The sequence below is a fragment of the Agrilus planipennis genome, unplaced genomic scaffold, assembly GCF_000699045.2.
Source record: "Agrilus planipennis isolate EAB-ADULT unplaced genomic scaffold, Apla_2.0 scaffold51, whole genome shotgun sequence".
NCBI classification, from domain to species: Eukaryota; Metazoa; Arthropoda; class Insecta; order Coleoptera; family Buprestidae; genus Agrilus; species Agrilus planipennis.
In genome coordinates, this window is record NW_020438915.1 from 1,114,456 (window position 1) to 1,127,754 (window position 13,299).

A 13,299-nucleotide genomic window follows, 5' to 3' on the forward strand; every position below is an offset into this window, starting at 1 on the left:
GCTATAAATTTTAAACGCGCCTGTTATTATGGTACCTTATCAAACTTGAATCTTACAAAGTATCTTTATAAAATTACCTGAGCAACCTGTGATGAGAAATATATTAAACATAAAACACGTGCCAACTGCTGTCGACATATTAAAAAAAATCCTCATAATCATGGAGTTCACATAAAAGCGACGTTTCACTATTGCGACCAACAGCAAAATTTAATTTTCACCAACCAGTATAGGTACGCAGTCATCAAATGTCAGAATCAAATCATTTGTCTTCGATCTAACATTTAGAAAAAGAAGGCGATTTCAACGCCAACAGTAAGAACTTAATCAGAAAGGTGATACAGACCATCCAAAAGCTGAAGGAAGTTGATCATCGGTTCGCTTCTTTGGAGATCTTCCTGGGTTTCTTTTTCCTGCTTGCCAATAACGTCATAGGTACCAATTATCTATATAAATGTATTACCTTTACTCTAGAGTAATTAAATTAAATAATGTAATCACTTCTATGCTCGCGAACGATTAATTTAGAAATTCGAAAAGGGCTGTTAAAGGTGTATATTTGGAGCGCGGTGCTGTATGAGTGCGAAACATGAATAGTAGACGCGGTGGAAAAGAAAAAGTTAGAACCTTTCGAAATGTGGTGTTACAGGTGAATGATGAGGATATTGTGGATAGAGAAGGTTAGAAATGAAGAGGTATTAGAAAGAATAGGAGAACAGAGGACTCAATAAAAAATAGGCGAGATAGGTTGGTAGGACACCTTCACACGCATGAGGTTCTAGTCAGAGACATATTAGAGGCAAAAACGGGAGTTAGGAGGGGTAGAGGTAGACCTAGATTAGATTACTGTTCGTAAATAGTTCACGATGTGGATTGTTCTAGATTTAGGGAAATGCGAAGATTAGCTCAGGATAAGAAAGAGTGAAGGTGCGTATCCAACCCGTCTTAGGACTGACGATCCTATGATGATGATGATGTCGAATCAACATTGTTGTATCTTCTTTTTTTAGATTTCAAAATAAATCTGCATCTGACATGAAAGTGCGGTGGTGTTAATCTTTTTGTTTTTTTCTTATAAAGCAACAAAGCCTGAACGTGAAAGGATTTTAAAACGGATAATCTAGAACATTTTTCCAACAGTTAAACTAGTCCTGTAAGAGAAATGGTAGCCTTTTCGATTCATTAAAATGTTTTAAAAATGAAGTGTATATTTTATCATCAATTCTCAAACAACTGAAGGTAAATCAATTTAGAAAAGATACTGTTTAGTTTTCTACTAAAATTTTACTAGTCAATAGTTTGAAAGGACGCATATTAATGTGTGATACGAACATATCTAAGTAATTCTTTATATACAGCCCCTTTTCCATTGTTTTTCACCCCCAATTAAAAGTGGCACATTAAACTGCACCACTTCTGCCTTTTCATCGAAAGCGTAAATTAAAAAGTGAAATCTGTTTCGGTTCGACTGTCGTCTCGGCCGGACGGAAGGTAAAAGAGGTCGGATGAATTAGCACTCTTAGCCGATCATTGTCTGATATAAAGCAAGAATAATCGGGAACGGTATCCTAGCCGAGTCATCTGGTAAGCGGCACGTGCCCCCGCTTTATAATATCACACACGTACAATTTTACAAGTCGTTCCGTTAGCTTCTGCCCCAACAAGCACACACACATAAAAACATGTGTGTTGATTGTATTATAAAATACAACTATGATTTTCCAACCGTAGCCGACTTCTCATAATCAGACTTACTTTCGTTGTGTCTAGGATCTACCTGCCGATCGTCGCATATGGGGGTTGAAAACCCATGTGGAATAGAACAAGTCATAAAACGATTTAGAAATAACAAAAAAAAGTTGGTAATATTTACTGTCCTGTGTATGAAATAAAATTGAAAGCAAAAGAGCAGTGTCTCTGACAAAGTTATATTTCTCATTTCTAAAATACACAAAATTTGTCGTTTCAGTCAATCACTGACAAATAATAGACGAAATGCTGGCGCGGCATTAGTTTAGAACTACATATCGCGTATCTCGAAACAGAAATAGCCTAGGAAAGTACAGTTAGAACATAATTTGTCGTTGAAAAATAGTACCTTAGCTGATTTTGTCGCTAGTTTAGTTTAATGACTCAATATTTGTCAACCTAACACGAGATGTAGCATAGATATCTTGAAACAGAAAGCGTGAAAAAACAATGTAAAAACATAATTTGTCGCTTATAGCTGATTTTGTCGCTGGTTTAGTTGAATGACTCTAGATTTGTCAACCTGGCACTAGATATAGCATATCTTGAAACAGAAAGCGTGAAAAAACAATGTAAAAACATAATTTGTCGCTTATAGCTGATTTTATCGCTAGTTTAGTTTAATGACTCAAGATTTGTCAATCTGGCACTAGATATAGCATATCTTGAAACAGAAATAGTGTGGAAAAACAATGTAAAAACATAATTTGTCGCTTATAGCTGATTTTGTCGCTAGTTTAGTTTAATGACTCAAGATTTGTCTACCTAACACTAGATATACGTAGTATATCTTGAAACAGAATAAGCGTGGAAAATTAATGTAAAAACATAATATGTCACTTATAGCTGATTTTGTCTCTAGTTTAGTTTAATGGCTCAAGATTTGTCAACCTGTCACTAGATATAGCATATTCTGAAACAGAAATAGCATGTAAAAACAATGTAAAAACATAATTTGTCGCTTATAGCAGATTTTGTCACAAGTCCAGTTTCGAGCTATCCAGCGAACTAACACTGACAAAAATAGTGGAAAAAAGATACTTTTATGACATAATTTGTCGCTAAAAAATGATAGCTTAACCGATTTTGTCGCGAGTTCAGCTTCCACTTCACTAACAAGTAACTAATGAAATTGTCGAAAACTAGCAATCTTATAAACTCCCTCCTTCTCGCCGTTTTAGTTTTTACAATTTTTGAATTCCTCGGTTTTATTTTACCTACAATCACTTCAATTTTAAATAATTAGACGAGACATGTTTGTTTTCTTATCAATTTTTCGATTTCCACAAAACTTTTAATCTTTTGTTCGTCTTTACAACTATCCTTTCCATGCTGATGACTTCGTAACACACGCAACTAATCTAAATATTTTTAAAAGCATACGATAACCACAAACGAATGTGATAATGTAATGCACAATCTTATTTATCCGTTTACAAGGAAAACCTATTCTTATTGTTTCTCCTATCACACAACTGTAATGTTGTTTACACGCGTATTCTGTTTTGATAATAGTAATAAGTTGGCTTATAGGTAAATTATTATTAGTATTTTAATTTTATCAGCTTGTCTTTGTAAATATACATGCATATATGGTTTTACTCATTTATTAACAATTTAAAATCTCGTAGATACATAAATTTTGTAAAAAGAAAAGTTGATTCATTCTAGAACAACCATTGGTTATTGTATTGTTTTAAATTGTTGCACTTAATAATCTTTCCCCAAAGAAAACAAAATTAATCTCATAAACAAATTTCTATTTCACTAATTAATAAAAATTTTCTGCTTATTGATGTTTAATAAGTTCAAATAACATCCAAAAGAGAAAAATTGTTTCTTTTGATAGTCAGGAAGGATTCTCATTTAATCCATCTGTTCTCTTACCAGAATTTTTTTAGTTTTTCATAAATTAAATAGAAGCAAAAGAACAAGCCATTTTTGTAAACTGAAACCGAAAACAAGTCGTAAATATGCATAATATGTAAGTTGTGTAGATCAACGGTCGAAAAGGAAATTACTTTAGAAGTATATGCGGGCTCTCATCTGAATTTATTCATTTAACCGATTTCTGCTGTAGTTTTTCCTATGTGGGAAGCGAAGTGTTCGTTACACCTGTCTAACGTTTATTTAAAAAGAATTGCTTTTTGTAAGTAGACACGTTGTCAAACTGCTAAATATCCACATTGATATTAAAGATAGTTTTCGTTCCTGCTCTGAAAGTCTATATATGAAACCGTTTAATTTCCACTTTTCCTTTTACTTCAATTGATTATTGAATGAAGCACTATTGTTTCTTAATCTATTAATCTAAATTCTCTTAATAAATAATAATAGCAACAAGCAAAAGTGGAATTTATCTTCAACTATTGCACGCAGCTTTCATAGGAAAAAGTAGAATAGCTTTAAAAAGCTGGAATCAACGAACACATTTACAATATCAATAAAAAACCCTAGACAAAAATTTTCATTCTCTCTACAGTCTCTCAGAGTCTTTCAGAGTCTTTCAGCGTCCCTGAGAGCGTCTCTCACAGTCTCTCACTTATTGCCTATGAGTTTTTATGGATCTCTCAAGTCTCTGTATGAGAGACTCGAACGAATAAAACTGAAAAATTGAGAGACTCGAGAAAGACTGGGATCTCTAAAATATGTTGAACTTAGAAAATTTAATGTCTATCGAGACACCACATATTGAGAGATTCGAGTCTCTCGTTAAGAGACTGGATACGAAATGAGGATCTCCCTATGAGCGACTTGAGTCTCTCGTTCAGAGACACTAAACAATTTTTTTGACAGTGTCTCTCAGCGACACCAGAGAGACTCGATGAGAGACGGAGACTCGAGTCTCGCTTTCAGAGCCTCTGAGAGACTCAACATTTTTATCTCGGGAAGTGAAGAAACTTTTCAATCATTGTGACCATAAGCGGCAAAATAAATTAATGGAACCACTCACTGTGTGTTCTTCTGGTGAATTTAGATTACTAACGTACTTAACAATTTCAACAAGATTTCATGAGAAGTAGGTATAGATAATAATTAATTTAAGTTAACTTATTTATAGTCAATTAGTTAATTGTTATAGATTCTTGATCCACTTCCCTAAAAGTTACGTTGTCCAAACAGATCAAACAATTAAAGCGAGAAAACAAAGAACATTACAATAGAATCCGAAATCCTCAAATCATCATTTATGTCTATGTTGTCTTTCGAACTGATTTTATTATTAATCGATCTATTAACGATAAATGTGATGTATGCATATGGACATTGCCAGTATCTTGTTATTGGGTGAAACTAAAGTGGTTTATTAACGACTAACAAATTATAGGCGGCAGTGAACGGTATAAAAAAAAAGAAGACAGAGGTGAATAGGGAAAGTACCTACCCCCTACGTTCTACACACGACTGTCGCGCTAACTACCTCAAACCTGCGTGAATCTTCTTCAACCGTGACCCTGCTCATCTGTAGCACGTGGCCCTTCCACTATCTATACAATCCCCTCAAAAAAATAAGCAACGTCAACAGTCCAACCGACCAGGTGAGGTCATTGATTTGCACACATGGTGTTATTAATTTGAAAAGTGAAAAAGGAATATCACACACAGTACCATGGCTACGCATATACCTTCATAGAACTATACCACATACTTTCATAAAATCCCTAGTTCTGAGTGATGAGTTTCGTATTTCTTGATTAAATTGGTTAAAAGAGAAATTTATTTGCCAATTTCTAAAGAAATGTCTCCCGATCTTAAAATAAAAAGACTCAGAGCAAATATAAGAATGAGTATCGATATTAATTTAGTTTTCAAGTTACAAAAATATCTACCAGTAATACCATAAACGTCATTCAAAATCAATTATATGCTTTTTAAATCTATCAAAATCAACAAAGATAAAACTGATAAGAGATCAAAGCTCAAAGTCTATCTCCTTGAATACAGAAAAGCCTACGTTGGGCAAACTAATAGATTATTAAATCAAAGTATCTAAGAACATTAAAAAAATCAAAATCAACGAACAATAAAGGTCAAAAATTGAACACAATACAGACCGTGTCTGGGAGTAATCGAATTGAATCCCTTTTAAATTTGAAATTAAAAAACTGCATTGTTTCGTCAAGTTTAGTAATTCATTTTGGATAATATTATAATAAGGACGTATGTATGTAGTCAATTTCCAATTATTAACAACCAGTCAATTTGCAGTTTATGTTTTTCTGTATGGGTGACGTTTGAGTATAATGCGTAAAAGATGCGTTAATGGAACGAATATTGAAAAAATAACGTTACATCTCGAGGGCATACAATGTAAAGTGATTCTTAATAAGGAAAGAAAAACATTTTTTAAAGAAAGCGTAATTCGTAATTCAATTTGGGCATCAAGCAGGTCCGAAACAGAAAATGACCATACACGATGTGTCCATAGTGTTATTATCAATTTTTTCTGCCCTTATTTTTCTTAATCATTAATAACATGGCGGCGTACAGATGTATTATCGAGAGAGCTTGGTATAGATGTACGTACACATAGGTAACGGATCTCTACGTTGTTGGACGTAAGTTGACCTATTTGAGGGACCGTATAATTAAATTCTGGTGAAAACAATTGCGGCAGGCGGGTAACAATGTTCTCCAAGTCTTTAGGATTCATTCTGCGTAAAATTGGCAACACGCGGCATCTGGTTGGCGTGTGCCATCGCGCTACAGAAGGGATGTCATGCACCTTGAACCGGCAAACACGAATTGCACCCGCTGCTTTTCAATTTTAATAAAGAGAATCCCCTGTTTTACTTTTAGGACATCTACATTGGATTTTAGCGCTTATCGGGAGCAATATTTTAGGGAAGGAGTTCAACTATCAATAAGGACTGTAGACCATTATTGGAACATTATTAATATTACCCATTAAATCAAATCAAAAATACAATTTACAGTACAAATCCTGGAAGGACAAATGACTATGAGAAGTTTAGAAATAACAAAATGTAGGTAACATTCAGTGGCCTGTGTTTGAAATAAAATTGAAAGCAAAAGAGCAGTGTCTCTGACAAAGTTAGAATTCTCATTTCTAAAATACAGTACCATTTGTTGCTAAATCAAGAAATTTGTCGTTTCGGTCAATCACTGACCAATAACAGACGAAATGCTGGCATGGCATTAGTTTGGAACTACATATTGCATATCTTGCAACAGAAATAGCATAGAAAAGTACAGTTAGAACATAATTTGTCGTTGAAAAATAGTACCTTAGCTGATTTGTCGCTTATAGCTGATTTTGTCGCTAGTTTAGTTTAATGACTCAATATTTGTCAACCTAACACGAGAAAGCGTGAAAAAACAATGTAAAAACATAATTTGTCGCTTATAGCTAATTTTGTCGCTGGTTTAGTTGAATGACTCTAGATTTGTCAACCTGGCACTAGATATAGCATATCTTGAAACAGAAAGCGTGAAAAAACAATGTAAAAACATACTTTGTCGCTTATAGCTGATTTTGTCGCTGGTTTAGTTGAATGACTCTAGATTTGTCAACCTGGCACTAGATATAGCATATCTTGAAACAGAAAGCGTGAAAAAACAATGTAAAAACATACTTTGTCGCTTATAGCTGATTTTGTCGCTGGTTTAGTTGAATGACTCTAGATTTGTCAACCTGGCACTAGATATAGCATATCTTGAAACAGAAAGCGTGAAAAAACAATGTAAAAACATACTTTGTCGCTTATAGCTGATTTTGTCGCTGGTTTAGTTGAATGACTCTAGATTTGTCAACCTGGCACTAGATATAGCATATCTTGAAACAGAAAGCGTGAAAAAACAATGTAAAAACATACTTTGTCGCTTATAGCTGATTTTGTCGCTGGTTTAGTTGAATGACTCTAGATTTGTCAACCTGGCACTAGATATAGCATATCTTGAAACAGAAAGCGTGAAAAAACAATGTAAAAACATACTTTGTCGCTTATAGCTGATTTTGTCGCTGGTTTAGTTGAATGACTCTAGATTTGTCAACCTGGCACTAGATATAGCATATCTTGAAACAGAAAGCGTGAAAAAACAATGTAAAAACATACTTTGTCGCTTATAGCTGATTTTGTCGCTGGTTTAGTTGAATGACTCTAGATTTGTCAACCTGGCACTAGATATAGCATATCTTGAAACAGAAAGCGTGAAAAAACAATGTAAAAACATACTTTGTCGCTTATAGCTGATTTTGTCGCTGGTTTAGTTGAATGACTCTAGATTTGTCAACCTGGCACTAGATATAGCATATCTTGAAACAGAAAGCGTGAAAAAACAATGTAAAAACATACTTTGTCGCTTATAGCTGATTTTGTCGCTGGTTTAGTTGAATGACTCTAGATTTGTCAACCTGGCACTAGATATAGCATATCTTGAAACAGAAAGCGTGAAAAAACAATGTAAAAACATACTTTGTCGCTTATAGCTGATTTTGTCGCTGGTTTAGTTGAATGACTCTAGATTTGTCAACCTGGCACTAGATATAGCATATCTTGAAACAGAAAGCGTGAAAAAACAATGTAAAAACATACTTTGTCGCTTATAGCTGATTTTGTCGCTGGTTTAGTTGAATGACTCTAGATTTGTCAACCTGGCACTAGATATAGCATATCTTGAAACAGAAAGCGTGAAAAAACAATGTAAAAACATACTTTGTCGCTTATAGCTGATTTTGTCGCTGGTTTAGTTGAATGACTCTAGATTTGTCAACCTGGCACTAGATATAGCATATCTTGAAACAGAAAGCGTGAAAAAACAATGTAAAAACATACTTTGTCGCTTATAGCTGATTTTGTCGCTGGTTTAGTTGAATGACTCTAGATTTGTCAACCTGGCACTAGATATAGCATATCTTGAAACAGAAAGCGTGAAAAAACAATGTAAAAACATACTTTGTCGCTTATAGCTGATTTTGTCGCTGGTTTAGTTGAATGACTCTAGATTTGTCAACCTGGCACTAGATATAGCATATCTTGAAACAGAAAGCGTGAAAAAACAATGTAAAAACATACTTTGTCGCTTATAGCTGATTTTGTCGCTGGTTTAGTTGAATGACTCTAGATTTGTCAACCTGGCACTAGATATAGCATATCTTGAAACAGAAAGCGTGAAAAAACAATGTAAAAACATANCAACATCGGCCGCTTAGAAATTGACTTGTGAAATTTGGTGTCTACATATTAGGACAAACAGGAAAGCAATTTAAGAAAGGACTCAAAGAACATAATGGTTAAATAGTTATAGAAATAAATAACGATTAACTGGAGATTATTAAACTGAAATTCAACAATTTGCTCTAACACATGACAATAATACATCATCACCTGATGAATGTACTTTCCAGCGAAACATTTGCGATGCGATTAACTAAATTATTTGAGACCAATAACGATGAATCTTTTTCATATCATTCAATACTTTCTTCATTTCATTCTTGTTTCCTTATAATTATTTTCTGCCTGAACAATCTTGATCCACACGATTAAGTGACAAAAAATAATCAATCCCTTTCTCATTAAAGATATAGGTATGTCGTATATCATTGTCATCCGATTTAGTTGTTTTCGACAAAATCCAATGTATTCTTTTTTGTTTTTGGAATAAACGGTTAAAGTTCTGACCAAATGAAATGTGAGGTCTAGTGTCATCGATCTAATTAAAGAGACGGTATATTAAGTAAACTACAAACTTGAATTGGAAGCGCTAAGAATGTGTAACTCTCTACTTAAACACCTATGTATCATGCATATAGGTACGAGTGAGTGCAGGTGCAAGGGGGCACCTGCTGCACAGGTGCCCCACCCGCACGTGGCGGTTACCACACACGATACCGACGAAGTTCAATAATAACGATCAGAAGATACCAAGGAGGTGAATCCTCTTCGGCAATCGGAGATTATTTATCAATAGAAAACCAGGAAGGATCAATCAACGCTGCTTGCAACAAGACTAACCGCACGCAAACTGTAGGTGTTATTAGTCCTCAAATCCTTGCACTTTCACTGAAACCACAGACAACCCTACGATGAAGATCTGACCAGTGAAACCGACACCAAAATCTGCAACAGCAAAAAAAAAGGATGATGTTTAGATTTAGATTCCAATCAATCAAGTGGGGGTGCGTGTCCATCTTAGGAGTGACGACCTTATGAATGAAATCATACCTGAAAAGGCAAATATTTGATTTATAAAAGGAGTAAATTTCATGATGTCTATCATAAAAAAAAGCTGCTGATAAGCAAATTAAGTTTATTCTTGAGGTGTCCGTTGCTAATAATGTGTTAGGGAGTATCTACAATAAACATTTAACGAGTCAATCATTATGAATGAATAATCATTGAACCTTATCCTAAAACCAAGATTATAATGGTCTGGATTTTGGAAAATAAATGTAACTGATTCTGACTAGGTATTTCAATGTTTTCTACTATTTAAATAGTTGAAGCTTTTACAGGACATAACAGGACTACAGCCACACAGTTTCATCACACAAGAGGTGATGTTTTGACTTTTGATGTAATGCCATCTGACCATCAAACCATCCCCTGATGAAGCCACTGCAGGGTCGAGTCGTCTTCAATAAAAAGAAGTCACTTCTATGCTCGCGAACGGTTAATTTAGAAATTGGAAAAAAATAAAGGTGTATGTTTGGAGTGCGGTGGAAAGAAAAAGTTACAAGCGTTTGAAATGTGGTGTTACAGACAAATGATTAGGATACCGTGAATATAGAAGGTTATATATAAAGGAGCATTAGAAAGGAGAACAGAGGCAGGATACTTTCTAAGTCAGAGACATATTAGAGGCAGAAACGGGAGTTAAGAGAAGTATAGGTAGACCTAGATTGGATTAGTGTTTGCAAATAGTTAAGGATGTAGATTGTTCTAGAAAATACCACAAATGGCGCGGTAAACGCCATCTATAGTACGATGCTACATTTTAGGATTACATATGTTCCAACAAGGTCCATTTCAATATATGGATATCTACTTATTGAAACGAATCCCGGCGTAGCTAACCTTAACGTGATAGGTACGTTACCATAATCGAATAAAATAATTCGAAGTGGTCTGTATTCTGTCGAAACTGCCAGACGCGGATCGCGATTTCGATCTTTTTGGATCTCATCAGCGTCTGCGATTGTTCTAGTTTTTGAGGAAATACAAAGATTACCTCAGGATAGGAAAGAATGGAAGGGCGTGTCCAATCAGTCTTAGGACTAACAACCTTATGATGAGAAGTTAAAGTTACAAAAGTTCAACTCTACAACCTTTTTCTTTTTTAATGTTAATAGGATTGTCTGGACGATTTGCATACTATGCGCATTGATTTTTATATTTGTAAGGTTGAACCAGGTGTCGCCATTTATAAATAACTTTACTTCCGATTAATAATTAATTTCAGGACAGTTGTTACGGTAAATTTCGCTTGGATGTGTATGGTACGTGTGCTGTGGTACCACGGACCATCCATGTCCGTCGTCATGCTGTTAACGAGCCCAAATCGGCCATCCTGCAGCTGCCGGCTACGCGTAAAGGTTGAAGCTCATGAAACCAAGGTACAATCTACCTATAGGTACCCATACGCATATGTGCATACACAAATATCAACAGCGTACCCGCTGATTTATAATATGGATTGCAAGCTGGACAAAAATTTAATGCTAAAAAGGAAATCACTCATGTCCATGTTCTTTTAAATTTCAAATAATCTTTCAGTTGCCTATACAAAAATTTTTCATATACAGGAAGTCGAAATATGGGCCTTCACTATAATAATAACAAGATATACATTGTACATCATATTAAGACTGTAGAACTGTGTTTGTATTTAGATAATCTTAAAGATTCACACGAAATGGCTAACTGATATTCAAATAAGGGAGTTTTCCTAGTCCAAAATGTTTCACATAAACATTCACCAAATTTACTAATTGTAAGTGACTTTCAATAAATATTAGACAAAGGTACTTAATTGCGGTGTGTTCTAGGGCAATTCTTGAGTGATGTATCATAAAATCTACAGCCCCAAAACTACTCTCTAATTCTTTCTAGCCTGAGTCAATCTTCTCGAAAACCAGGGTAATCTATATTTACTAACAATAACCTAATCCGGAGGTCTACCTCTACCCCTCATTACTCCTGTGTCTGTTTCTAATACATCTCTTATTAGCCCTTCATGTCTAAAAAGGTTGCTATCGAGCTTTTTTCTTATTGATTTCCAAATTAATTAAAATACAAATAAGTATAAGTCGAGTTATTGAAGCTTTCAGATTTGTCTGGTTAAAGTTTTTATTGTTTCGGTCTTATGAAGACGCATTCGGAAAGTGTTTCCATGATTAAGTCAATTTTTGGTTAATTAGCCAGATAATAATTCAAGAGCAAAATGGTCTTTAATTACAGACGCGCGCTTACCCAAAGTAGGTCGCAGCTTTACTTTAAATTTATTTCAAATATTTTAAGCGGTACACGCAATCGAAACCTATCCTTTCAGATTTTTAACCGTACAAAAGATTCTCCGTGGACGATAAACGCTATAATTTACGATTTCCGTAATTTTACACCTTTATTATTGAAACATGCCAATGGTCGGTGAAAGTTTTTCGACTTTATACTTTCCTATTCCTTTTAACTAACTGGGTGACATCGGTTTTCGTTAAAAAAAATGCATTTTTTGATATACAGGGGGTTCATTTTCGGCAAATGTCTTAGATTAAATGGGAAATATATTCAAAATACAAAACTGACCGTAGGTCTTATCTGTACTAGGAGATATTTTCGGTTACTACATATATACATATGCTTTTTTGTTTTAGAGATACTCGACTATTTTCGGAATTGAACTAAAATTCTTGCTGTTATTAAATCGCTCTTTTGAATATAATATAATGGTATAATGCGCTCTTTGATATACCCACGGCAATACTGGTGCAAAATTGTATACTTTTTAATGGACTTTACAAATAAACATAAAATAAAAGCGCGGTAGGGTGTTGGAAGGCGGTATATGTTTTGACGAAAATGGGCTTTTGGTATTAGAAGGAAATTATTCGAAATTTTGGTTCCCTTTTAGCTAATTTTGGTAGTGCGAAATTTTGCTCTTTTCAGTAGTTCGGCAATTTAATTTGCATCGGACTCCCGACTCATGTGGCCCCATTTTCTGGTTAAGCATTTCTTGTATTGTAGGTATATATAAAAAATTACGCATTATTTAGAAATGTCCTAACACTCTCTAGCCTGTACTTAATTTTCTCTTAGGATTAGAAAGTGTTTATTATTAATAAATTCGTTGGATTCGTGTGAAAAATTTTAAACATAATTGTTATAAACGTAGCTTTACGATTCAATGAAATGTGATTGGAGGTAAAAGAAAATAACACCAGATGGAGAATGGTAGAAATACGTATTAAAACCTAGGAACGAATAATGACAAACAACCCTCTCAAATATTATAGATAATTATTATGAGAATCGGTTACAATTTCACTCAAATTCCTTTCATAAATCATAATAGCTTCGAGAAAGCAGA